Source organism: Cyclopterus lumpus, chromosome 22, assembly GCF_009769545.1.
Source record: "Cyclopterus lumpus isolate fCycLum1 chromosome 22, fCycLum1.pri, whole genome shotgun sequence".
Classification (NCBI taxonomy): Eukaryota; Metazoa; Chordata; class Actinopteri; order Perciformes; family Cyclopteridae; genus Cyclopterus; species Cyclopterus lumpus.
The window spans coordinates 2,247,134-2,274,562 of NC_046987.1; the positions used below are offsets into that span (position 1 = coordinate 2,247,134).

Genomic DNA, 27,429 nt, shown 5'->3' on the forward strand with positions numbered 1-27,429 from the left:
TCGGTCAATGTGTGCAGCAGTGTTAAGCCCCTCCCAACGCGTCAACGTGCCCAGCCCTAATCCCAAGGATCTGTTTTGTTCTCAGTTAAAATCTGAAAAGCACAATAGCGCTAAACTGTTAGATCAAAAATTAAACATTGGCATTTATTTGGAGTCCAATTCAGAGCAGTGACGTATATCGAGCGACTGCCTTAAAGTTACGTGGTATAATAACTGATGAAGTCCACTGATGGCAGAGTGAGAGGAGGTCAATAGGTCAGACAAACACATGACTTTCACACAGGAGACCACTGAAAGTGTCCCGTGTGGAACCAAAACATGAATGCTGCTTGACTTTACGTGAGAGTCTGGTAAAGGTGGTTATTTATGCTAGTTACCTTGTTACCTTTGTTCTGCTACACTATTATCTCAACACAAACCATGATGTTTTCTCACTTTTAACCAAGTTCAATCTGGAGAGACTTGTTTTTCGAGTTTAACAATAATTTATTACAATTGCATATTTTGAAAAGTCTTTGGCGATTGGACTCCATCCTGAATTAGGATAATCAATATATGCTGATGTCTGTGAAGGCAGAATCCCCTGGAGTCCAGACACTGGTGGTGGTGAAGAAGAAGAAGAGAGTTGCTGTAACCCGATGATGACAGATGAGCAGGACTGATGCTGATTGGAGGAGCCTGGGGGGGAGGAGGATCCATCAGTTTGATCTGAAATAACAACTGACAGCAGCAGAGAGGAGAACCTATTTAAAAGTTTGACAACAACGATGTGATTGGTTTACAGAATTGCTCCGCCTCCTATTGGTTCATTCATCAGACTAAGAGACTGCTAATGAATGAACCAGAGTGAAACTAAGAGACTGCAACGGACTGAATTTCCGCTTGAGCTTCATTGTTTTTGTTCGTTATGATAGCGTGTGGTATTGTGCTATCAAATGTATCTTTGTGGTATCTCGTTGTTTGAAGAAAAGTAAAGTGCCAATCTTACATTGTTTGTATGCACGTAAATGACCTTGCAGCCCTCTTCGTCATGGCCTGTGTTGGTGCATTACTGCCACCTGCAGGCCAGTGAAATACCGTATAACCTCGAATTTTCTGGGCCACATAAGACAAAAATGAAAACCCCCAAAATGATGCAGGCTTCGTCACGACAAGTATTCATATCCACATTTTCTAAAAAATATTACCTGCCAGCTGCTTTAGGCTACATTACAATTACATTATTAATATGGTTATAAATGTTACAGTGAAAGACATTGAGTTTTCTTGCCATGTATGAATTATTAAATGCATGGTAAACATAGTGAGACATATGAATAAGTCTATTTACATGTTATGAAATAATGTATCAACGCTATAATGCCTCATGCAACTCTGGGCTCCACGTGTCTCTTTTCCCCAGAGATTTCATGTTCATCCCAGAGCAAAGTGAGTCATGTCGGGGACACATAATGTACAGAATGTGCAGCCCAGGATGATTCATTATTACCAGAAGGCCATAGCTGCAGCTGTAGCTCGCCACTCAAACTCTTCTATTATCTTTTACTGTCTGGTTGGCCATTCAGATGGAGACTTCTACGCCTCACTCTTTCATAAACACATTACATACACAATACACACGGATAATGGCCACATACACCTGCGGTCACCCCTCCGAAACTTTTTCTAAAGCTAATAGCATACTTGGCTGCTGATTCGTTGTATCTGTATGCGAGGTCTCGGTGTGGCATTTGTCGGAGAGAAATGCTCGTGCAGCATGACATTATGACAGCCTTGACATTTCAGATCCATGCTGTTTTGCATCATAATATGTGTCTAAAATCACAAATCTCCTCTTGGCTACCTTTATTCTCAAATACCAATATTTGACCCAAACTTTCACCACAAAGGATGACAATTTAAGGGCTCATTTTAACAGTGAATGTGTTTGATGGGAACAGCTACATCTTCTTTTGTGAAATGATACACAAAATAAATCATGTTATTTTCAAGCCAGGCTATTAAATGGACCAAAAACACTGAATATGGTTCATGAGTTTCCAAAGAAACAACTTTAAAAGGAGTCGTGTACATGCTGTAACGTTGAAAAAACACTGGATGTATAAAAGTCTATGAGAGAATGACACTTAATAAACATTGTAAACAAGAGGTTATGGTCTCGTTTCAAGTTTTCAATAAAGCATGATTTAGTAAATGATGCTCCATTTAGAGTCAAACAGAACATAAAGTAGAGTAAAATACACAATCAAATATTATGTATTTTATGTGCTGCACGGTGGTGTAGTGGCTAGCACTGTCGCCTCACAGCAAGAGGGCTGTGGGTTCAATTCCCGGTCGGAGCGGTCCTTCTGTGTGGAGTTTGCATGTTCTCCCCGTGGCAGCGTGGGTTCTCTCCGGGCTCTCCGGCTTCCTCCCACAGTCCAAAGACATGCTGCAGGTTAATTGATCTCTAAATGTCCCATAGGTGTGAATGTGAGAGTGAATGGTTGTATGTCCCTACATGTGCCCTCGATGGACTGGCGGCCTGTCCAGGGTGTCCCCTGCCTTCGCCCTATGTCAGCTGGGATAGGCTCCAGCGCCCCCGCGACCCTAATGAGGATAAGCGGTATTGAAAATGGATGGATGGATATTAAAAAGCTGAAATAATAAGACATGCAAAATCTTGAGATCATACACAAACATAACATACAAATGGATCATTCTTAGGTTATAGAAAAATATTTATAAAAGTAAATATAAGTCATAAGCCATTATTATAAATATGTCATTGTGGACATGGACAACTGCTCCCATAATAAGAAGACTTCTGAACAGGTGGATATTTGCAGGTAGATTATTCCAATTAGAGGGAGCTTTAAAGATAAAGGTGTGCTTATAGAGATCTGGAGATTGCATACTGAAGACGAGGTGTGCAGTGTACGTGTGTGTAGTGTACACGTGTGTGTAGTGTACATGTGTGTAGTGTACGTGTGTGTAGTGTACGTGTGTGTAGTGTACATGTGTGTGTAGTGTACATGTGTGCAGTGTACGTGTGCAGTGTACACGTGTGTGTAGTGTACACGTGTGTGTAGTCTACACGTGTGTAGTGTACATGTGTGTGTAGTGTACATGTGTGCAGTGTACGTGTGCAGTGTACACGTGTGTGTAGTGTACACGTGTGTGTAGTGTACATGTGTGCAGTGTACGTGTGCAGTGTACACGTGTGTGTAGTGTACACGTGTAGTGTATGTGTGTGTAGTGTACGTGTGTATAGTGTACATGTGTGTGCAGTGTACACGTGTGTGTAGTGTACACGTGTAGTGTAAGTGTGTAGTGTACGTGTGTGCAGTGTTCACGTGTGTGTAGTGTACATGTGTGTGTAGTGTACATGTGTGTAGTGTACATGTGTGTGCAGTGTACGTGTGTGTATAGTGTACATGTGTGCAGTGTACACATGTGTGTAGTGTACACGTGTAGTGTACACGTGTAGTGTACGTGTGTGCAGTGTACACGTGTGTGTAGTGTACGTGTGTGTAGTGTACATGTGTGCAGTGTACACGTGTGTGCAGTGTACGTGTGTGTATGTGTGTGTAGTGTACATGTGTGCAGTGTACACATGTGTGTAGTGTACACGTGTAGTGTACACGTGTAGTGTACGTGTGTGCAGTGTACACGTGTGTGTAGTGTACGTGTGTGTAGTGTACATGTGTGCAGTGTACACGTGTGTGCAGTGTACGTGTGTGTACGTGTGTGTAGTGTACGTGTGTGTAGTGTACATGTGTGCAGTGTACATGTGTGTGCAGTGTACGTGTGTGTACGTTTGTGTACGTGTGTGTAGTGTACGAGTGTATAGTGTACGTGTGTGTAGCGTACGTGTGTGTAGTGTACCTGCGTATAGTGTATGTGTGTGTATGTGTGTGTAGTGTTTGTGTGTGTAGTGTATGTGTGTGTATAGTGTACGTGTATGTATGTGTACATGTGTACGTGTGTGTATAGTGTACGTGTATGTATTTGTACATGTGTACGTGTGTGTAGTGTACGTGTGTATAGTGTACGTGTGTGTAGTGTTGTTTGTATAGTGTATGTACGTGTAGTGTACGTGTGTGTAGTGTACGTGTGTATAGTGTATGTGTGTGTACGTGTGTGTAGTGTACGTGTGTGTAGTGTTTGTGTGTGTAGTGTATGTGTGTGTATAGTGTACGTGTATGTATGTGTACATGTGTACGTGTGTATAGTGTATGTGTGTATAGTGTACGTGTATGTATGTGTACATGTGTACTTGTGTGTAGTGTATGTGTGTATAGTGTACGTGTGTGTAGTGTTGTTTGTATAGTGTATGTACGTGTAGTGTACGTGTGTGTACTGTACGTGTGTATAGTGTATGTGTGTGTACGTGTGTGTAGTGTTCGTGTGTGTAGTGTATGTGTGTGTATAGTGTACGTGTGTGTAGTGTATGTGTATGTATGTGTACATGTGTACTTGTGTGTAGTGTACGTGTGTATAGTGTACGTGTGTGTAGTGTTGTTTGTATAGTGTATGTACGTGTAGTGTACGTGTGTGTAGTGTACGTGTGTGCAGTGTACACGTGTGTGCAGTGTACGTGTGTGTACGTGTGTGTAGTGTACGTGTGTGTAGTGTACATGTGTGCAGTGTACATGTGTGTGCAGTGTACGTGTGTGTACGTGTGTGTACGTGTGTGTAGTGTACGAGTGTATAGTGTACGTGTGTGTAGCGTACGTGTGTGTAGTGTACCTGCGTATAGTGTATGTGTGTGTACGTGTGTGTAGTGTTCGTGTGTGTAGTGTATGTGTGTGTATAGTGTACGTGTATGTATGTGTACATGTGTACGTGTGTGTAGTGTATGTGTGTATAGTGTACGTGTATGTATGTGTACATGTGTACGAGTGTGTAGTGTACGTGTGTATAGTGTACGTGTGTGTAGTGTTGTTTGTATAGTGTATGTACGTGTTGTGTACGTGTGTGTAGTGTACGTGTGTATAGTGTATGTGTGTGTACGTGTGTGTAGTGTTCGTGTATGTATGTGTACATGTGTACGTGTGTGTACTGTACGTGTGTATAGTGTACGTGTGTGTAGTGTACCTGTGTATAGTGTATGTGTGTGTACGTGTTTGTAGTGTTTGTGTGTGTAGTGTATGTGTGTGTATAGTGTACGTGTATGTATGTGTACATGTGTACGTGTGTATAGTGTATGTGTGTATAGTGTACGTGTGTATGTGTGTATAGTGTATGTGTGTATAGTGTACGTGTATTTATGTGTACATGTGTACTTGTGTGTAGTGTACGTGTGTATAGTGTACATGTGTGTAGTGTTGTTTGTATAGTGTATGTACGTGTAGTGTACGTGTGTGTAGTGTACGTGTGTATAGTGTATGTGTGTGTACGTGTGTGTAGTGTTCGTGTGTGTAGTGTATGTGTGTGTATAGTGTACGTGTGTATAGTGTATGTGTATGTATGTGTACATGTGTACTTGTGTGTAGTGTACGTGTGTATAGTGTACGTGTGTGTAGTGTTGTTTGTATAGTGTATGTACGTATAGTGTACGTGTGTGTAGTGTTGTTTGTATAGTGTATGTACGTGTAGTGTACGTGTGTGTAGTGTACGTGTGTGTAGTGTACGTATGTAGTGTACATGTGTGCAGTGTACACGTGTGTGCAGTGTACTTGTGTGTACGTGTGTGTACGTGTGTGTAGTGTACGAGTGTATAGTGTACGTGTGTGTAGCGTACGTGTGTGTACGTGTGTGTAGTGTTCGTGTGTGTAGTGTATGTGTGTGTATAGTGTACGTGTATGTATGTGTACATGTGTACGTGTGTGTCGTGTACGTGTGTATAGTGTACGTGTGTGTAGTGTTGTTTGTATAGTGTATGTACGTGTAGTGTACGTGTGTGTAGTGTACGTGTGTATAGTGTATGTGTGTGTACGTGTGTGTAGTGTTCGTGTATGTATGTGTACATGTGTACGTGTGTGTAGTGTACGTGTGTATAGTGTACGTGTGTGTAGTGTACATGTGTGCAGTGTACACGTGTGTGCAGTGTACGTGTGTGTACGTGTGTGTAGTGTACGTGTGTGTAGCGTACGTGTGTGTAGTGTACCTGTGTATAGTGTATGTGTGTGTACGTGTGTGTAGTGTTTGTGTGTGTAGTGTATGTGTGTGTATAGTTTACGTGTATGTATGTGTACATGTGTACTTGTGTATAGTGTATGTGTGTATAGTGTACGTGTATGTATGTGTACATGTGTACGTGTGTGTAGTGTACGTGTGTATAGTGTACGTGTGTGTAGTGTTGTTTGTATAGTGTACGTGTGTATAGTGTATGTTTGTATAGTGTACGTGTATGTATGTGTACATGTGTACGTGTGTGTAGTGTACGTGTGTATAGTGTACGTGTGTGTAGTGTTGTTTGTATAGTGTATGTACGTGTAGTGTACGTGTGTGTAGTGTACGTGTGTATAGTGTATGTGTGTGTACGTGTGTGTAGTGTTCGTGTGTGTAGTGTATGTGTGCTTATAGAGATCTGGAGATTGCATACTGAAGACGAGGTGTGCAGTGTACGTGTGTGTAGTGTACACGTGTGTGTAGTGTACATGTGTGTAGTGTACGTGTGTAGTGTACATGTGTGTGTAGTGTACATGTGTGCAGTGTACGTGTGCAGTGTACACGTGTGTGCAGTGTACACGTGTGTGTAGTGTACACGTGTGTAGTGTACATGTGTGCAGTGTACGTGTGCAGTGTACACGTGTGTGTAGTGTACACGTGTGTGTAGTCTACACATGTGTAGTGTACACGTGTGTGTAGTGTACATGTGTGTGTAGTGTACATGTGTGCAGTGTACGTGTGCAGTGTACACGTGTGTGTAGTGTACACGTGTAGTGTACGTGTGTGTAGTGTACGTGTGTATAGTGTACATGTGTGTGCAGTGTACACGTGTGTGTAGTGTACGTGTGTAGTGTACGTGTGTAGTGTACGTGTGTGCAGTGTACACGTGTGTGTAGTGTACATGTGTGCAGTGTACACGTGTGTGTAGTGTACACGTGTAGTGTACTCGTGTAGTGTACGTGTGTGCAGTGTACACGTGTGTGTAGTGTACGTGTGTGTAGTGTACATGTGCAGTGTACACGTGTGTGCAGTGTACGTGTGTGTACGTTTGTGTACGTGTGTGTAGTGTACGAGTGTATAGTGTACGTGTGTGTAGCGTACGTGTGTGTAGTGTACCTGCGTATAGTGTATGTGTGTATGTGTGTGTAGTGTTTGTGTGTGTAGTGTATGTGTGTGTATAGTGTACGTGTATGTATGTGTACATGTGTACGTGTGTGTATAGTGTACGTGTATGTATGTGTACATGTGTACGTGTGTGTAGTGTATGTGTGTATAGTGTACGTGTATGTATTTGTACATGTGTACGTGTGTGTAGTGTACGTGTGTATAGTGTACGTGTGTGTAGTGTTGTTTGTATAGTGTATGTACGTGTAGTGTACGTGTGTGTAGTGTACGTGTGTATAGTGTATGTGTGTGTACGTGTGTGTAGTGTTCGTGTATGTATGTGTACATGTATACGTGTGTGTAGTGTACGTGTGTATAGTGTACGTGTGTGTAGTGTACATGTGTGCAGTGTACACGTGTGTGCAGTGTACGTGTGTGTACGTGTGTGTAGTGTACGTGTGTGTAGCGTACGTGTGTGTAGTGTACCTGTGTATAGTGTATGTGTGTGTACGTGTGTGTAGTGTTTGTGTGTGTAGTGTATGTGTGTGTATAGTGTACGTGTATGTATGTGTACATGTGTACGTGTGTATAGTGTATGTGTGTATAGTGTACGTGTGTATAGTGTATGTGTGTATAGTGTACGTGTGTGTAGCGTACGTCTGTGTAGTGTACCTGCGTATAGTGTATGTGTGTGTACGTGTGTGTAGTGTTCGTGTGTGTAGTGTATGTGTGTGTATAGTGTACGTGTATTTATGTGTACATGTGTACGTGTGTGTATAGTGTACGTGTATGTATGTGTACATGTGTACGTGTGTATTGTGTATGTGTGTATAGTGTACGTGTGTATAGTGTATGTGTGTATAGTGTATGTGTGTATAGTGTACGTGTATGTATGTGTACATGTGTACTTGTGTGTAGTGTACGTGTGTATAGTGTACATGTGTGTAGTGTTGTTTGTATAGTGTATGTACGTGTAGTGTACGTGTGTGTAGTGTATGTGTGTGTATAGTGTCCGTGTGTATAGTGTATGTGTATGTATGTGTACATGTGTACTTGTGTGTAGTGTACGTGTGTATAGTGTACGTGTGTGTAGTGTTGTTTGTATAGTGTATGTACGTATAGTGTACGTGTGTGTAGTGTTGTTTGTATAGTGTATGTACGTGTAGTGTACGTGTGTGTAGTGTACGTGTGTGTAGTGTACGTATGTAGTGTACATGTGTGCAGTGTACACGTGTGTGCAGTGTACGTGTGTGTACTTGTGTGTAGTGTACGTGTGTGTAGTGTACATGTGTGCAGTGTACATGTGTTTGTGTGTGTACGTGTGTGTAGTGTACGAGTGTATAGTGTACGTGTGTGTAGCGTACGTGTGTGTAGTGTACCTGCGTATAGTGTATGTGTGTGTACGTGTGTGTAGTGTTCGTGTGTGTAGTGTATGTGTGTGTATAGTGTACGTGTATGTATGTGTACATGTGTACGTGTGTGTATAGTGTACGTGTATGTATGTGTACATGTGTACGTGTGTGTCGTGTACGTGTGTATAGTGTACGTGTGTGTAGTGTTGTTTGTATAGTGTATGTACGTGTAGTGTACGTGTGTGTAGTGTACGTGTGTATAGTGTATGTGTGTGTACGTGTGTGTAGTGTTCGTGTATGTATGTGTACATGTGTACGTGTGTGTAGTGTACGTGTGTATAGTGTACGTGTGTGTAGTGTACATGTGTGCAGTGTACACGTGTGTGCAGTGTACGTGTGTGTACGTGTGTGTAGTGTACGTGTGTGTAGCGTACGTGTGTGTAGTGTACCTGTGTATAGTGTATGTGTTTATGTGTGTGTAGTGTTTGTGTGTGTAGTGTATGTGTGTGTATAGTGTACGTGTATGTATGTGTACATGTGTACGTGTGTATAGTGTATGTGTGTATAGTGTACGTGTATGTATGTGTACACGTGTACGTGTGTATAGTGTATGTTTGTATAGTGTACGTGTATGTATGTGTACATGTGTACGTGTGTGTAGTGTACGTGTGTATAGTGTACGTGTGTGTAGTGTTGTTTGTATAGTGTATGTACGTGTAGTGTACGTGTGTGTAGTGTACGTGTGTATAGTGTATGTGTGTGTACGTGTGTGTAGTGTTCGTGTGTGTAGTGTATGTGTGCTTATAGAGATCTGGAGATTGCATACTGAAGACGAGGTGTGCAGTGTACGTGTGTGTAGTGTACACGTGTGTGTAGTGTACATGTGTGTAGTGTACGTGTGTGTAGTGTACATGTGTGTGTAGTGTACATGTGTGCAGTGTACGTGTGCAGTGTACACGTGTGTGTAGTGTACACGTGTGTAGTCTACACGTGTGTAGTGTACATGTGTGTGTAGTGTGCATGTGTGCAGTGTACGTGTGCAGTGTACACGTGTGTGTAGTGTACACGTGTGTGTAGTCTACACATGTGTAGTGTTCACGTGTGTGTAGTGTACATGTGTGTGTAGTGTACATGTGTGCAGTGTACGTGTGCAGTGTACACGTGTGTGTAGTGTACACGTGTAGTGTACGTGTGTGTAGTGTACGTGTGTATAGTGTACATGTGTGTGCAGTGTACACGTGTGTGTAGTGTACACGTGTAGTGTACGTGTGTAGTGTACGTGTGTGCAGTGTACACGTGTGTGTAGTGTACATGTGTGTGTAGTGTACATGTGTGTAGTGTACATGTGTGTGCAGTGTACGTGTGTGTATAGTGTACATGTGTGCAGTGTACACGTGTGTGTAGTGTACACGTGTAGTGTACACGTGTAGTGTACGCGTGTGCAGTGTACACGTGTGTGTAGTGTACGTGTGTGTAGTGTACATGTGTGCAGTGTACACGTGTGTGCAGTGTACGTGTGTGTACGTTTGTGTACGTGTGTGTAGTGTACGAGTGTATAGTGTACGTGTGTGTAGCGTACGTGTGTGTAGTGTACCTGCGTATAGTGTATGTGTGTGTACGTGTGTGTAGTGTTTGTGTGTGTAGTGTATGTGTGTGTATAGTGTACGTGTATGTATGTGTACATGTGTACGTGTGTGTATAGTGTACGTGTATGTATGTGTACATGTGTACGTGTGTGTAGTGTATGTGTGTATAGTGTACGTGTATGTATTTGTACATGTGTACGTGTGTGTAGTGTACGTGTGTATAGTGTACGTGTGTGTAGTGTTGTTTGTATAGTGTATGTACGTGTAGTGTACGTGTGTGTAGTGTACGTGTGTATAGTGTATGTGTGTGTACGTGTGTGTAGTGTTCGTGTATGTATGTGTACATGTGTACGTGTACATGTGTACGTGTGTATAGTGTACGTGTGTATAGTGTACGTGTGTGTAGTGTACATGTGTGCAGTGTACACGCGTGTGTAGTGTACATGTGTGCAGTGTACACGTGTGTGCAGTGTACGTGTGTGTACGTGTGTGTAGTGTACGTGTGTGTAGCGTACGTGTGTGTAGTGTACGTGTGTATAGTGTATGTGTGTGTACGTGTGTGTAGTGTTCGTGTGTGTAGTGTATGTGTGCTTATAGAGATCTGGAGATTGCATACTGAAGACGAGGTGTGCAGTGTACGTGTGTGTAGTGTACACGTGTGTGTAGTGTACATGTGTGTAGTGTACGTGTGTGTAGTGTACATGTGTGTGTAGTGTACATGTGTGCAGTGTACGTGTGCAGTGTACACGTGTGTGTAGTGTACACGTGTGTAGTCTACGCGTGTGTAGTGTACATGTGTGTGTAGTGTACATGTATGCAGTGTACGTGTGCAGTGTACACGTGTGTGTAGTGTACACGTGTGTGTAGTCTACACATGTGTAGTGTACACGTGTGTGTAGTGTACATGTGTGTGTAGTGTACATGTGTGCAGTGTACGTGTGCAGTGTACACGTGTGTGTAGTGTACACGTGTAGTGTACGTGTGTGTAGTGTGCGTGTGTATAGTGTACATGCGTGTGCAGTGTACACGTGTGAGTAGTGTACACGTGTAGTGTACGTGTGTAGTGTACGTGTGTGCAGTGTACACGTGTGTGTAGTGTACATGTGTGTGTAGTGTACATGTGTGTAGTGTACATGTGTGTGCAGTGTACGTGTGTGTATAGTGTACATGTGTGCAGTGTACACGTGTGTGTAGTGTACACGTGTAGTGTACGCGTGTGCAGTGTACACGTGTGTGTAGTGTACACGTGTAGTGTACGCGTGTGCAGTGTACACGTGTGTGTAGTGTACGTGTGTGTAGTGTACATGTGTGCAGTGTACACGTGTGTGCAGTGTACGTGTGTGTACGTTTGTGTACGTGTGTGTAGTGTACGAGTGTATAGTGTACGTGTGTGTAGCGTACGTGTGTGTAGTGTACCTGCGTATAGTGTATGTGTGTGTACGTGTGTGTAGTGTTTGTGTGTGTAGTGTATGTGTGTGTATAGTGTACGTGTATGTATGTGTACATGTGTACGTGTGTGTATAGTGTACGTGTATGTATGTGTACATGTGTACGTGTGTGTAGTGTACGTGTGTATAGTGTACGTGTGTGTAGTGTTGTTTGTATAGTGTATGTATGTGTACATGTGTACGTGTGTGTAGTGTATGTGTGTATAGTGTACGTGTATGTATTTGTACATGTGTACGTGTGTGTAGTGTACGTGTGTATAGTGTACGTGTGTGTAGTGTTGTTTGTATAGTGTATGTACGTGTAGTGTACATGTGTGTAGTGTACCTGCGTATAGTGTATGTGTGTGTACGTGTGTGTAGTGTTCGTGTGTGTAGTGTATGTGTGTGTATAGTGTACGTGTATGTATGTGTACATGTGTACGTGTGTGTATAGTGTACGTGTATGTATGTGTACATGTGTACGTGTGTGTAGTGTATGTTTGTATAGTGTACGTGTATGTATGTGTACATGTGTACGTGTGTGTCGTGTACGTGTGTATAGTGTACGTGTGTGTAGTGTTGTTTGTATAGTGTATGTACGTGTAGTGTACGTGTGTGTAGTGTACGTGTGTATAGTGTATGTGTGTGTACGTGTGTATAGTGTTCGTGTATGTATGTGTACATGTGTACGTGTGTGTAGTGTACGTGTGTATAGTGTACGTGTGTGTAGTGTACATGTGTGCAGTGTACACGTGTGTGCAGTGTACGTGTGTGTACGTGTGTGTAGTGTACGTGTGTGTAGTGTACGTGTGTGTAGCGTACATGTGTGTAGTGTACCTGTGTATAGTGTATGTGTTTACGTGTGTGTAGTGTTTGTGTGTGTAGTGTATGTGTGTGTATAGTGTACGTGTATGTATGTGTACATGTGTACGTGTGTATAGTGTATGTGTGTATAGTGTACGTGTATGTATGTGTACACGTGTACGTGTGTATAGTGTATGTTTGTATAGTGTACGTGTATGTATGTGTACATGTGTACGTGTGTGTAGTGTACGTGTGTATAGTGTACGTGTGTGTAGTGTTGTTTGTATAGTGTATGTACGTGTAGTGTACGTGTGTGTAGTGTACGTGTGTATAGTGTATGTGTGTGTACGTGTGTGTAGTGTTCGTGTGTGTAGTGTATGTGTGCTTATAGAGATCTGGAGATTGCATACTGAAGACGAGGTGTGCAGTGTACGTGTGTGTAGTGTACACGTGTGTGTAGTGTACATGTGTGTAGTGTACGTGTGTGTAGTGTACATTTGTGTGTAGTGTACATGTGTGCAGTGTACGTGTGCAGTGTACACGTGTGTGTAGTGTACACGTGTGTAGTCTACATGTGTGTAGTGTACATGTGTGTGTAGTGTACATGTGTGCAGTGTACGTGTGCAGTGTACACGTGTGTGTAGTGTACACGTGTGTGTAGTCTACACATGTGTAGTGTACACGTGTGTGTAGTGTACATGTGTGTGTAGTGTACATGTGTGCAGTGTACGTGTGCAGTGTACACGTGTGTGTAGTGTACACGTGTAGTGTACGTGTGTGTAGTGTACGTGTGTATAGTGTACATGTGTGTGCAGTGTACACGTGTGTGTAGTGTACACGTGTAGTGTACGTGTGTAGTGTACGTGTGTGCAGTGTACATGTGTGTGTAGTGTACATGTGTGTGTAGTGTACATGTGTGCAGTGTACACGTGTGTGTAGTGTACACGTGTAGTGTACACGTGTAGTGTACGCGTGTGCAGTGTACACATGTGTGTAGTGTACGTGTGTGTAGTGTACATGTGTGAAGTGTACACGTGTGTGCAGTGTACGTGTGTGTACGTTTGTGTACGTGTGTGTAGTGTACGAGTGTATAGTGTACGTGTGTAGCGTACGTGTGTGTAGTGTACCTGTGTATAGTGTATGTGTGTGTACGTGTGTGTAGTGTTTGTGTGTGTAGTGTATGTGTGTGTATAGTGTACGTGTATGTATGTGTACATGTGTACGTGTGTGTATAGTGTACGTGTATGTATGTGTACATGTGTACGTGTGTGTAGTGTATGTGTGTATAGTGTACGTGTATGTATTTGTACATGTGTACGTGTGTGTAGTGTACGTGTGTATAGTGTACGTGTGTGTAGTGTTGTTTGTATAGTGTATGTACGTGTAGTGTACGTGTGTATAGTGTACGTGTGTATAGTGTACGTGTGTGTAGTGTACATGTGTGCAGTGTACACGTGTGTGTAGTGTACATGTGTGCAGTGTACACGTGTGTGCAGTGTACGTGTGTGTACGTGTGTGTAGTGTACGTGTGTGTAGCGTACGTGTGTGTAGTGTACGTGTGTATAGTGTATGTGTGTGTACGTGTGTGTAGTGTTCGTGTGTGTAGTGTATGTGTGCTTATAGAGATCTGGAGATTGCATACTGAAGACGAGGTGTGCAGTGTACGTGTGTGTAGTGTACACGTGTGTGTAGTGTACATGTGTGTAGTGTACGTGTGTGTAGTGTACATGTGTGTGTAGTGTACATGTGTGCAGTGTACGTGTGCAGTGTACACGTGTGTGTAGTGTACACGTGTGTGTAGTGTACACGTGTGTAGTCTACGCGTGTGTAGTGTACATGTGTGTGTAGTGTACATGTGTGCAGTGTACGTGTGCAGTGTACACGTGTGTGTAGTGTACACGTGTGTGTAGTCTACACATGTGTAGTGTACACGTGTGTGTAGTGTACATGTGTGCAGTCTACGTGTGCAGTGTACACGTGTGTGTAGTGTACACGTGTAGTGTACGTGTGTAGTGTACGTGTGTGCAGTGTACACGTGTGTGTAGTGTACGTGTGTGTAGTGTACGTGTGTATAGTGTACATGTGTGTGCAGTGTACACGTGTGTGTAGTGTACACGTGTAGTGTACGTGTGTAGTGTACGTGTGTGCAGTGTACACGTGTGTGTAGTGTACATGTGTGTGTAGTGTACATGTGTGTAGTGTACATGTGTGTGCAGTGTACGTGTGTGTATAGTGTACATGTGTGCAGTGTACACGTGTGTGTAGTGTACACGTGTATTGTACACGTGTAGTGTACGCGTGTGCAGTGTACACGTGTGTGTAGTGTACGTGTGTGTAGTGTACATGTGTGCAGTCTACACGTGTGTGCAGTGTACGTGTGTGTACGTTTGTGTACGTGTGTGTAGTGTACGAGTGTATAGTGTACGTGTGTGTAGCGTACGTGTGTGTAGTGTACCTGCGTATAGTGTATGTGTGTGTACGTGTGTGTAGTGTTTGTGTGTGTAGTGTATGTGTGTGTATAGTGTACGTGTATGTATGTGTACATGTGTACGTGTGTGTATAGTGTACGTGTATGTATGTGTACATGTGTACGTGTGTGTAGTGTATGTGTGTATAGTGTACGTGTATGTATTTGTACATGTGTACGTGTGTGTAGTGTACGTGTGTATAGTGTACGTGTGTGTAGTGTTGTTTGTATAGTGTATGTACGTGTAGTGTATGTGTGTGTAGTGTACGTGTGTATAGTGTATGTGTGTGTACGTGTGTGTAGTGTTCGTGTATGTATGTGTACATGTGTACGTGTGTATAGTGTACGTGTGTATAGTGTACGTGTGTGTAGTGTACATGTGTGCAGTGTACACGTGTGTGCAGTGTACGTGTGTGTACGTGTGTGTAGTGTACGTGTGTGTAGCGTACGTGTGTGTAGTGTACCTGTGTATGGTGTATGTGTGTGTACGTGTGTGTAGTGTTTGTGTGTGTAGTGTATGTGTGTGTATAGTGTACGTGTATGTATGTGTACATGTGTACGTGTGTGTATAGTGTACGTGTATGTATGTGTACATGTGTACGTGTGTGTAGTGTATGTGTGTATAGTGTACGTGTATGTATTTGTACATGTGTACGTGTGTGTAGTGTACGTGTGTATAGTGTACGTGTGTGTAGTGTTGTTTGTATAGTGTATGTACGTGTAGTGTATGTGTGTGTAGTGTACGTGTGTATAGTGTATGTGTGTGTACGTGTGTGTAGTGTTCGTGTATGTATGTGTACATGTGTACGTGTGTATAGTGTACGTGTGTATAGTGTACGTGTGTGTAGTGTACATGTGTGCAGTGTACACGTGTGTGCAGTGTACGTGTGTGTACGTGTGTGTAGTGTACGTGTGTGTAGCGTACGTGTGTGTAGTGTACCTGTGTATAGTGTATGTGTGTGTACGTGTGTGTAGTGTTTGTGTGTGTAGTGTATGTGTGTGTATAGTGTACGTGTATGTATGTGTACATGTGTACGTGTGTATAGTGTATGTGTGTATAGTGTACGTGTGTATAGTGTACGTGTGTATAGTGTACGTGTGTGTAGCGTACGTGTGTGTAGTGTATGTGTGTGTATAGTGTACGTGTATGTATGTGTACATGTGTACCCGTGTGTATAGTGTACGTGTATGTATGTGTACATGTGTACGTGTGTGTAGTGTATGTGTGTATAGTGTACGTGTATGTATGTGTACATGTGTACGTGCGTGTAGTGTACGTGTGTCTAGTGTACGTGTGTGTAGTGTTGTTTGTATAGTGTATGTACGTGTAGTGTACGTGTGTATAGTGTATGTGTGTGTACGTGTGTGTAGTGTTCGTGTATGTATGTGTACATGTGTACGTGTGTGTAGTGTACGTGTGTATAGTGTACGTGTGTGTAGTGTACCTGTGTATAGTGTATGTGTGTGTATGTGTGTGTAGTGTTTGTGTGTGTAGTGTATGTGTGTGTATAGTGTACGTGTATGTATGTGTACATGTGTACGTGTGTATAGTGTATGTGTGTATAGTGTACGTGTGTATAGTGTATGTGTGTATAGTGTATGTGTGTATAGTGTACGTGTATGTATGTGTACATGTGTACTTGTGTGTAGTGTACGTGTGTATAGTGTACGTGTGTGTAGTATTGTTTGTATAGTGTATGTACGTGTAGTGTACGTGTGTGTAGTGTACGTGTGTATAGTGTATGTGTGTGTACGTGTGTGTAGTGTTCGTGTATGTATGTGTACATGTGTACGTGTGTGTAGTGTACGTGTGTATAGTGTACGTGTGTGTAGTGTACGTGTGTATAGTGTACGTGTGTGTAGTGTACATGTGTGCAGTGTACACGTGTGTGCAGTGTACGTGTGTGTACGTGTGTGTAGTGTACGTGTGTGTAGTGTACGTGTGTGTAGCGTACGTGTGTGTAGTGTACCTGTGTATAGTGTATGTGTGTGTACGTGTGTGTAGTGTTTGTGTGTGTAGTGTATGTGTGTGTATAGTGTACTTGTATGTATGTGTACATGTGTACGTGTGTATAGTGTATGTGTGTATAGTGTACGTGTATGTATGTGTACACGTGTACGTGTGTATAGTGTATGTGTGTATAGTGTACGTGTATGTATGTGTACATGTGTACGTGTGTGTAGTGTACGTGTGTATAGTGTACGTGTGTGTAGTGTTGTTTGTATAGTGTATGTACGTGTAGTGTACGTGTGTGTAGTGTACGTGTGTATAGTGTATGTGTGTGTACGTGTGTGTAGTGTTCGTGTGTGTAGTGTTCGTGTGTGTAGTGTATGTGTGTGTATAGTGTACGTGTGTATAGTGTACGTGTATGTATGTGTACATGTGTACGTGTGTATAGTGTATGTGTGTATAGTGTACGTGTATGTATGTGTACACGTGTACGTGTGTATAGTGTATGTGTGTATAGTGTACGTGTATGTAAGTGTACATGTGTACGTGTGTGTAGTGTACGTGTGTATAGTGTACGTGTGTAGTGTTGTTTGTATAGTGTATGTACGTGTAGTGTACGTGTGTGTAGTGTACGTGTGTGTAGTGTACGTGTGTGTATAGTGTACGTGTGTGTGTAGTGTACGTGTGTGTAGTGTACGTGTGTGTAGTGTACGTGTGTGTAGTGTACGTGTGTGTATAGTTTACGTGTGCGTGTAGTGTACGTGTGTGTAGTGTATGTGTGTATAGTGTACATGTGTGTCTAGTGTATATTTGTGTAGTGTACATGAAAAAACAATGAAATGAAATGAAATGAAATGAACTGCAGAACTGTACATAATTGTATTTGTCACAAACAAACCCAAATCGTGCTTTAAGTTCCACCCGATGAGACCTGGAGTGAGTGTGAGGTTACGGAGCCAGTGCATAGGAACGAGGAGCATCTCCCACACAGCTATTCCTCTAATATCTGGGCCCTGAAGGAAGGGAACATTATGGGAACACACACAACTGTTTGAGCTTAAGTGGACTTGGCGTACACTTCGATATATTTCATTGACCAGATCAAGGAGAGCTTCTTTTTTACTACTTTATTTTCAAAGGAGTTTAAAGGTTTGTTCCAGCTGAAGTGCATCAAACACAAAAAGAACATTCTGAAAAGCTCTCTCCCACCTGGTATGTCCAACATCAGCACTTAATTACTGCACCGCATTGCTTTTTTTCTTGTAGGGAATTTCACTTGACTAAATGAGTATTAAGCAAATATTGAGCAAATAAAGCTCATAACTCTGAAACTGTTTTGAGTGTCTCAAGGACATACGGACTGATTCAAAGAAGTGTGAGGAAAAATGTGTTGTTCCTTTTCCTCAAACCCAGAAAACAAGCTGGACCCATAAAGCTCTCGGAGCGAGGAAATCGATTAATCAAATCAAGCCTGGCACGGTCTGCCTCCACCACCATCACGGCAAATCTATTACATGTCCATCATGGGAGGCTGGGGAGGCGGTGACGCCTGGGTTCAGACCGGGAGGGGGGGAGGGGGGCGAAGAGGCCCGATGGAGCTATTAGCTGCTGATGTGTAGCAGGCTGAGTGATCAGCCTGTGATGAGCTATTGGACAGGCCGTGGATTGGGGCAGTGGGAGAAGCTGCAGAGGTTCATTACATCTCGTCCATCTTGTGTTGCAGCGGCCTTTCGGCTGCGTTCCCACCCAGGTCGACTCCCCTTCTCTGCCTCGGTGGAACCAAGCTCCATTCAGGGGCCGGGAGGCTACACACAGCAGCCGGATTGCCTGGACGGACAGGATGAGTTGGCTCATACAGGCAATTGTGCGAGGGGTAGCCATCCTTCTAAAAAACAAGTATAGCTTATACAAATGTGTATCTTTATTTACCTACATTTCTTACAGTTAGGATAACATGGTTCACACTAAAGCAGAGGCTTTTTTACATTGAGTGCATCACAAATAAAATTAAAGCTGCGAGCAGCAATGAACGGGTGCTCGCTCACCCGCGCCGGTCGGGGGCGCCGGCGGGACGGCGACCCGCTCGGCCGAGAACGCGGGGACGCCGGTCGTGCGTTTTACCGTCTGTCTCGTAACCCCGATATTCTTTCGCCAGTAGGCGGCGCGTCGACCGCGAGTGAAAATAAGCTCGTCGATATCCTCAGGCCGCGACTTGTAACAAGCACGACGAGTTTGGGGCAGATTCGAGCAAGTCTAGTTGAGCCAGCAGGTGGCGCTCTGACTATGACTGAAATTAGACTTGTCGATATCCTCAGGCTGCGATTTGTAACAAGCATGACAAGTTTGGGGCAGATTAGAGCAAATCCAATTGAGCCAGTAGGTGACGCTTTGAGAATGTGAACATATACATGCACCATGTGTCTCTACGTGAAGTGTAGACCATGTTGTGTAATTTTCATGTGAATCTGATGCATTTTTAGGCTTATTTGTTTTGGCCAGTAGGGGCGCTTTGAGAATGTGTTCTTGACTGGCATCATGCATGATTATCTTTGGAAAGATTGGTTTAGTTACAGCAACAGTCTGTAGCATAACAAAAAACAGAAAGTGGGATTTTATTGGAATATTTTTAACGACAAGAGAGAGTGGGTGAAAGTGACGTTTTTTCATCAATCATGCTCAAGGCCTTGTGATCATTCTGGAAAGAAGATTGGAGTCGATCAGATTTTTTTTGTGGGAGATAACATTAAATGTATAACGGCAAAAAGTAAAAACGGGCAACTTCGGCGAATTATTGTAGCGCCCCCTAGTCTTCAAATCGCACAAGATTTTTTTGCAAGTTAAGGCATGCCATGTGCACTTAGGAAACATGTTTCAAAGTGATTAGTTTCAATAGTGTTGACGCTATGAGCATTGAAAAACAAGACACGCCCCTAAGATGTTCATTGGGCCACAGATCCTTACCACAATGAGATATAAAAAAACGGTTGACATATTCTAGGTCGTCTGGCTTCAATGATTTGATTGATATCAGGTTTTGTTGATTTGGACCAAGCATGTAGTTAAGAAAGTCAATTAGGTGTTTTTCACAAAATTCAAAATGGCGGAAAATCTAAGTAGGCGGACCTTAGGGGTCTGGGAGGCTTTTTTGTAGAGCAGGTGGATATGGACATGTGTGAAAAATTTCAAGTCAATCGGACATTCTGGGTGAGGGACGTCGCCGGTCAAAATTGTAGGGGGCGCTAGAGAGCAACTATGAATTGCAAAAATATGACTCAGATCAGATGGCTATTTTCACCAAGACTGACAAGCGTGCCAAATTTGAGCGGTTTTCGTCGCTCGCAAATACCCCAAAATGTGCTCAATGTTCACGCTAACAAACTCAATAGGGTCCTCTCGGACTGACTTCGTCAGTCGCTCGGACCCTAATAAAAGTCTCATCGACGGTATTCACGTCCGGCGCAGAGCACCGACTTAACTATTCAGAACTATGGGCTTGGTGATAATACCTGGAATCAACCTCTGTGGTGATTCTTATTAAGCATACCTGTGCACAAGAAGTCTTTACGGTGGACGTGGTATTCGATATTTGTCAACAAAACAGTTGACAAACAGTCAACAAAAAAACTCATAAATGATGAATCAGAGTAACACATTCAGTATTTAAACAGTCTGCTGGAATCGCGCCATTTTTTTTTTTCTTTAAATGTTGCTCTCTTTCTAGTTCTCTGAATGATCACACATGCTTGAGGAGACATACTGTCTGGTTTAGGAAGCATTAGATCAGCAGGTCTTCTTTCTCCATCGTCTTGAAGGCACAAACCATCTAAATGCCATCAGTACTTTGTGTCTCTAGAACTCTGCACACAGAAGTGCGTCTGGACCTGTTAGAAATCTACACAATCATTGAGAAGAGAGTGACAGTTAAATAAGTGGCTTACAGTGGGAGCAGCGAGTTGACCTTTGCGGAGCATGTCTGAGGGGAAGCTTTGGGACACTTAATCCTCGGTTTAAGGGCACACAGCTGCTGCTACGCCGGCCGCTCTTCCTCCGGTCTCTGTGTCCGGGTTGAGGAGCAGTAATTAACTGTGAACCCATGTCGATGCCAGATCAAGGCAAAGTCTATTGTCAGGGATTACTGGGTCAATAAGGCCAACCTGTCTGTGATACCATCACGGGGTCATCCTCCACCTGGACGGCGTGGGACAGGAGTCTTGTAACAAATGCATCAACAGCAGATTTGCAGCAATTTTCCAAATATATTTCGGCGAAAGATGCTTTAAATGACAGAACTAGGAGTTGAGGGTTGAAGGTTGAATCTGTTGCAACACCTTTTTTTTTAATACTGGCAGAATATTAAAAGTTGCATATCAGCAGTGCATCAGCAGCTCCTCCAGCCAGTCAGGCTGGATGTGCCTCATACTGCTGAGCCCAACACGTGACCGAGGTGGTAAGACATGCGAGTCCAAGGTACCGTTACGCTTTGGTGAAGTGCAAACGGCAAAGCAAGCGGTAGGAGTACTGAAAAAAAGATTATGTTCAGTAGTTTGATTTATGGAATAAATACAAATATCTTTTTATTTATAAAAAAGTTTCAAATATCTACCACCCAAAACAAAGTTTTCATGTAGCTTTCAAGTAGTTCACAGAACTTTAAAGTGTAACTTTTTCAACAGGACCTTTTGTTCCATGTTCTTATGTCTATGAGACTAATGTGAGGGAGTCACTGTGCTTCAGGTAAACTGACCTTGAGATGATCAAGCCCACAGGAAGCTAAGCTAACTGGGCTAAGACCTGAGGCTATTCCACTACCCAGGCGGCTCCTGTGGGAGGTCTGGGACTGTGGGGCCCACATCTGTACAGAGGCCTGATTCCAGGGAGCAGGACTCTGGTGGACTGTGTTCACATCATGAAACAGAATGTTTTTTTCATGTCAAGATGTCGGCCATATTATCTCCAAAGAGAATTGTTTTTGTTGAAGCTGATTACATTCCTTATGAAGCTTTATTGCATTATGAAAAAACATTACCCTTGAATTTTTGAAGCTGAAGAAATCTCACCTGAATGTAATCCTTCCCTTTTTTCTGTAATGTACATTGTTTAAAAATGAATTGGCAAGTGTGGTCTGGGAAATCAGTCCTTGGAAAAGTAGTTTTATTTAAATAAAAAGTATGACTAAAATAATAAAGCGTAACTGTGGTTCTCTTTGTAACAGGGTTGTGATCAAGTCCATATCTTTTTAGGTTGACATTCCAACGTGTGCACACTTTAGTATCGTGTAAGCAAATAATGTACCATCCATAATTAGTATGATTATTATTATGTGTGTGTTTGAATGGGCCAGCATCTTGTGGATTGCCATAGGTTCCTCCCTGTCCTCCTCTTAGCTCCTCACTCTCATTTATTTCCCATATGGGTTTGGATTATTGGGTTCTAATGAGACATCCCGCCTCCTTATTTAAGTCCCTTTTCTCTGTGAGGAACACTTCTTTATTACGATGCACACGACATATTGATAATGTCAGAACCACTTTCCTGTGTGTTCTTCTCTTACCTGGATTCCCTCTAATTCAGGGTCACGTTGGAAACTGGGCATGCGCATGTTTGTGGGGACGCATTAGCATTCTGCATTCACTGTTGATAATTGATTTGCATAGAAATCAGGCAGGATGTCCTAATGTGCCTTCGCATCTCACATGGTGCATTGTGGGTTAGTGAAGTCATGGGATTTATTATTTCAGCCCTCCAGAGGAAATGCTCAAAGGCCACTGAATGTCAGCTGAGACTTCTGAAGCTTTCTTGATTGGCAAGTCCCCAGACTGGTGGCCAGGCCTTTGAAATATGATTGAAATGTGAGAATTTAATCAGTCTGGTCACATTATATATATATATATATATTACAGTCCACAAATCCCCTGTGCAGAGCATAGACTGTATATAAGAAGAAGCTGACGTATACGGCTCTGATAGCGACCTGTCAATCACAAGGTAGCCCTGCCCTAAAGCATACCATGCTTTATGGTCTAATTTACTCAAAATTAGCTCTCAACTTTTCAGAACCAGAGGTTGCCGCCTGTTGCAGAACAAACAAACAGGAAGTGTATCTACTACTGTGTGTGTATTAAGGCCTGATGTCACTAAGGCCAATCCTAGCGTAGCAACGACCAGCTCTGACAACTCTCGACGCTCGTGCAAGTGTTTCAGATTGTCTTCCTATTCAGGCTGGTTTTGTGGATAGCAAGCTAGTCGTGTCCAAACCCTAAACGGCTACCCTAAAAACTAAAAATAACCCTAACAACTAAGTAAACCTTGTTTGGAAGTTTTATTTTGAAAAGAGACTGTTTGCATGAAACAAGCAGAAAGTCTGTTTCCTGTGAACACGGAAGTTTTATTTTGAAAAGAGACTGTTTGCATGAAACAAGGAAACTGACCAGGCTGGTCTCAAGCAGCATTGCAGTTAATCTCACGAAATGTTCTGTGTGTTCTCAGGAACACAGAAACACACACGGGGCCGGCAGGAAGGAGGTGGACGGGTCCAACAAATGGCGATCCTTCGGCCAGAAGACTGCAGTTCATTCCTGTGTGAGACGAGAAGTCAATGTTGTAACTATACTTCACAAATGTCACTTCTGTGGTTATTTTTAACTTGCCTGGATCTAACTAAGCATTTCATCATCTATTCCTAACTAAGTAGTTGTGTTGCCTTAACATAACTGAGTTTCCTGTGAAGAAAAAAATGTATTTATGAAGCAAACGGAAATTGACACGTGTTGGTGACTTTAGTAGGAAAATGTACGAAAAATGAGCTGTAACTTTTCGTAGGCCATCATGAGAACCGTTGTCTGAGGATATGTTGCTCTGACGCCAGAGGGAGAGAGAAAAGAGAGAGAAGGGAGAGAGAAAGTGTTGGCAGGGCAAACCTGCAGCGATGCAGTCAATTCTATCAGACACTGCAACCCACTGCAGTCATGTGCATTATGTCTATTGAAGCTTCTCCTGGGCTCGCCTCCTGCAGTATTTCTCTGCCAACCGGCCCTCGGTGTAATTGGAACAAATGGTTTATTAATACATTTTGATACCAATCAGGTCAAACGACCTTGGCAGCGTGGAGAAGGAGAGGCCGGTGGCAGCACCGGAGTGTACATTAAGGGGATGGCAGCCGGCATTACTCTCAGCCACTGTATGCTGATCCCAGACCTGCAGCTCAGTTAATAATGTGGAGGCGACACACATTCCATCACTCCTAATAGAGATATTGTCATTGTGCTGCCACAGCCAGGGCCTGCAGAGCCAATGGGAAATAGATGGCGCCTGCAATCTTCATCCCTCCTTCCTCTCGCCTGTGAGGGGACTTCTCTTCTACTAATGTCTGTCCACTCACCACGGAGTCACATTCATTTCATAACAATGAATAAAATTATCATTAGGGTGATGCAATGCACAGTTTAATAAAGTGCACTTTTATCAGATGTGCTTTTGCTTGTTCAGGAGTTCAGGATGCTTTGTCGTTCTTCCCTCCAGCTGGTCCTGGCTGCATTCCAGCCGTGCATTTTAGTCATAAGTTACTGAATGCGTCTGTGGACGATCCACCTCTTTAGTCCACCATCAAATATCTTGGACGGATTTCCATGACATTTAGCAAAGACATTGACGATTCCCAGTGGAAGTCTGAGGAATAGGTGCGTGCTAAACCAAGACGATATTGTGCTTTCGCCCATACTACCAGTCCTATTGGATCCCGCCGCGTCGTGCAGTATGCATGCCAGCATGCCTTTCTGGCTCATCTGACCCACAATCCTGAGCAACGGGGTCAAAGGTCAAGGTGCAATGTTACGATAAAGCAATGTCCCATACGGCATGCAACAGTCAGTAAGTTGTAAGGGCAGCTGCAGTACAGGATGAACTAAAAGTTAAAAGAAAGAATGCAAATTGAAACACAGCTTTTTTTTATGTTGGAGAAAGTTTAAGCTGTCACTTGGTAAAGTGTAGGCATTTAAATGGTCTCAATCTGTGAGCCGGAGCATCGTCTTGCATCTCCGGTTCATCATATTAAAACAGTTATGTTAATTTTGTTGAATTCTTGTACACTAAAGCTCTTCGCATATTGGAAGCCTTAACTGTAAAAGGGAATCACTGGAAAAGTCATAATTCTGAGAATTTAATTGGAACTTCGTAGCAAGGAGCAACTCTTTGGACGAGGAAGCTTTATGATAATAATGATTCCCATATTCCTACATCTTAATGTACACTGCAGGAGAGAGGAGATTGGTTTTCAGCATGTGTATCCATTGGTTCGATTCATCCTGAACACAGACTTAAATATTTGTGAGGGGAACATTAGATCTCTGTGCCGTTCTCACAGAGCCTGAGTCAGTTGTGTTAAATAGTAGCTTTTATTCTCCCTAAATAATCATTTGGCTTTTATTGCTGCAAATCAGGCTGAGAGCTCAGGGAGCCTTGCAACTCAATCACTTCATTGTTCCCCTGCACGTCCTTAAACTCCGCTGTGGTCTGCTCCGGCTTTTGTCCTGTTTTACTATGCAGGCTGCTCTCTCCTCTTTATCTCATGCACCACTCTGATGGGACATGGAGACAAGGCGGAGGCTGCTCCAATCCAAGTTAAACTATGCACTTCTTTCTTTTTTCACAGTCCAGTTTATTTACAATTCCTACAACTGAAGGCGTTTACCTTCTAGTCTGCTTGGAAAAAAGATTGGTCATCACAATTCTTTTGAATCTGTATGTGCTGGTCTTTTATTGCTGGAGACTTCCCCTGCGCCTCACAGAGATTAGACCCTTCTTGTTTAAAACATAAGCTGGACCATGACCCGGTCCCTGGGTGGTTCACTTTGCTCTGTCCAGCAAAGATAGATATATTTTAGTCACATAACCTCCCGCTGCAACACAAGCAGAGAAACAATCAGATAGGTTGCAAACAAACCTTCAATTCAGGAGCGCCCTCTTTCAAGTTCACCTCCACATGGAGCAAGTTCAGACAGGAAGGCCATTTATTCCTCATATATCTGCCAATCATTTCTCACACATGCTCACTCATTGTTTACTCGCTGTCATTGTTCTGCGCCGTCAATCATGACACCAGCTGCGCAGATCAGCTGATCCCCTCTATCCAATAAGCACACGGAAACCATGACATGGTTAGCCAATCATCTTGGTACTGTCTCATTTAAATATGACTGTCTCTCTACCTTCAGTTCATTCATGCTGCTGTTACGCACCTCCCCACCTCCCCATCTCCGCCCAATCAGATCCATCAGCTCCATCAACTCATCATTCTATCAGCTCATCAGCACCAGGTCTGGACTCCACTGGGAGGTTTATCTTGTTGCTGATGGACTCCACTGGGGGGTTTATCTTGTTGCTGATGGACTCCACTGGGGGGTTTATCTCGTTGCTGATGGGGGCAGTCGGCCCTCAATTTCAAATCTCCCCGTAGAGTCCAAGGACCAAAGACTCTGAGACTTCATCATTTCATATCATCTGTTAACAATAAATATTATCCTTTCTTCATCTAACGGGTCTCTCCCTGATTGAAATGGAGTGAGTGTAGAGGAAGGGATATCGGAGCACCCTGAACTAGCGTTTAAATATATATATTATATTTAGTGTAACTGAATATGTGTAATGATTGCAAGTGTAGGCCCACTGGAACCCAAAAGTACGACATCGAGACAAGGATAGTCCAATGTACTGTGTTTTCAGGCAGGGTCAAAACCTGGAGATCTGTCACTCAGGCAAACAAATCCAAAAAGGGGCCGGCAGAGAATCCAGAGGTCAGCAGGGTCAGGCAGGGTGGGAACAGGCCGATGAAATATATTAACGAGGATAACGCTGGCGAGCTCGGCAGTAACACTCAAGACAATCTGCACAGCAAAATCGGTAGTGTTCCTTAGTGTTAAATTTCCAGTGAAAAATATTTGGAGTTGATCAGTGTTGTTTTCGGTGTTCATTAAGCACTTGCAGTGTTGAAATAGCTATGGGGGCGGAGTTATTTCGGCGAGTTAACGCAATGCACTCCTGACTGAGTTATCTACACATCCGCTTTTTTCGTGGTCTTTCTTCTTGAACTGACGGTGCCAGTCGAGAGAAGTTGGTGTCAGGAAGATCCTTTCAATTCAGGAGGTAAGAACGAAATATAACGTTATTTACTTATGCAGGCTGTTTATCTTTAGCCTTATATACAAGTATGTGTTGATGTCAAGTGTGGTGCAATGTGATTTATGTGTCATTGAGCCTCGTAACTAATACCTAACGTTAGCTAGCTAGCAAGCAGTTAGCATTAATACTATTTATTTAAGGGGCATTTTCTCTGGTAGGATTGTCAAATATATTGCTTCGCTAAGTGTGTTTCAATGTTATTTGGATGTCCAACGTTAAATGGTTTTGCTATGCGAAAGTGAATAATTGTCAACCAATAATTAAAGTTGTAACTAATATGGTTAGCTCATATAATGCTAATGTTTAAATGTTAGCTAACTTTATCTAACATCAAAACGTTCTGAGATGATAAATAAGTAACCGGTCCAGCATATTTCACAACAGGCCAAAACAATAATTGGCCTTTTTGTATGTGACAATATTTTGCAATCAGAGATGCAACCATCCAACATGACAGGACAGAAAGGTT

At 42.9% G+C, this 27,429-nt stretch overlaps 1 long non-coding RNA gene across 1 annotated transcript in view; it reads right to left on the reverse strand.

The window, feature by feature from the left end:
- Window positions 1–27,429, reverse strand: part of LOC117751297 — an 830,737-nt gene that overhangs the window by 397,741 nt on the left and 405,567 nt on the right. The gene's annotated exons all lie outside the window — the stretch shown is intronic.